General features: G+C 42.5%; 1 non-coding gene across 1 annotated transcript; it reads left to right on the top strand.

Moving 5' to 3' along the window:
• Nucleotides 1–542: 542 nt before the first annotated feature.
• TRNAW-CCA (transfer RNA tryptophan (anticodon CCA)) lies at nt 543–614 on the top strand. Its single transcript has one exon. It is a non-coding gene; the product is annotated as a tRNA-Trp (tRNA).
• Nucleotides 615–1,299: the final 685 nt, after the last annotated feature.

Below are 1,299 nucleotides of genomic sequence, written 5' to 3'. Positions count from 1 at the left end.
GTGGCTAAATGCATTCCAAGCTCTTCCTAAGCGAAGCAGGATATTGTTCTTTAACGTTCTTTTGTTCTACAGTTGAAGGTTGCAGCTAATACATCTGTAAAATGCAAAGGCTCATGTTACAATTAATCTTCTGTCTCAAACTTTTCTATGAGAATTGAAATATTAAAATGCAAACTCTTAGGGCAATATATATGCTAACATGGCCCAACTGAAAGCTTCCCCACCCCCAAGTTTCCAAGCACTCTCTGGGAACGCTGGCACCCCCAAGTGGACAATCCCATGCTGGAAAACACATGACCCAATCTTCCCCATGCTCCAGCCAACCACCAGAAAGGAGAGTGAGGCTACCAGCTGAGGACAACACCTGAGCAAACCCAGCAGACAGGTAAACACAGGCCAGATCGAAAGAACTGCTCATTCATAGATCTATGATCAATCATGAACACTTGGTGTTTTAAGCCACTAAGTGCCAGGGTGGCTGGTTATGCAGTCACAGATAACCAATACACTAAAAGCCACGGTTATTTCATCTTTTCTTTTCTTCCCTGGTGGCTCAGAGGTTAAAGCGCCTGCCTCCAATGTGGGAGACCCAGGTTCAATCCCTGGGTTGGGAAGATCCCCTGGAGAAGGAAATGGCAACCCACTCCAATATTCTTGCCTGGAGAATCCCATGGATGAAGGAGCATGGTAGGCTACAGTCCACAGGGTTGCAAAGAGTCGGTCATGACTGAGTGACTTCACTTTCACTTTCTTTCACTTTTTCTTCTGCATCTTGGTCTGCCTTCACTATTCAATGAACTCCTGAGTGTGTTAACTCCAGCCTGGTGGAGTCTGTGAGAAAGGCTCAGCAAACCCAGATAGAACAGCTTTGCAGCACAGATGGAAGGATAACACAGATTTTTTTTTGTTTTTTAAATGGTCACCCTCTCTGTCTCCATATACTTGTTGAAGCTGTCATGAAGACCACATAATTCCTTCCTTAATTTTCTGGATAAAAACAATCATTTCTAATGTGTTTTTTTTTCCCATCCATAATTTTAGCTTCAGGAAATATAGTGATAAGGCTGAACAAGAATAATCAGAAAGGCTTCTTGAAAGATGTAGGAAAGTACGCAACTTCTGAAAAGGAGTTAGTTAGATATTAAGAGGAAATTTCCTGTTCAGGGCAAGGAAAAACACTGATTGATTCATCTAACAAATATGATTGAGCAGCTAGCTACTCAGGGTCAGGTCCCATTCTGCAAAATGAGGATACATCTGTGAAGAAAACAGACAAAATTCCTTCAAGGGAACAGGGAA

The sequence above is a fragment of the Bos javanicus genome, chromosome 28, assembly GCF_032452875.1.
Source record: "Bos javanicus breed banteng chromosome 28, ARS-OSU_banteng_1.0, whole genome shotgun sequence".
Lineage (NCBI taxonomy): Eukaryota > Metazoa > Chordata > Mammalia > Artiodactyla > Bovidae > Bos > Bos javanicus.
This window is presented reverse-complemented; position numbering and strand designations above follow the sequence as displayed.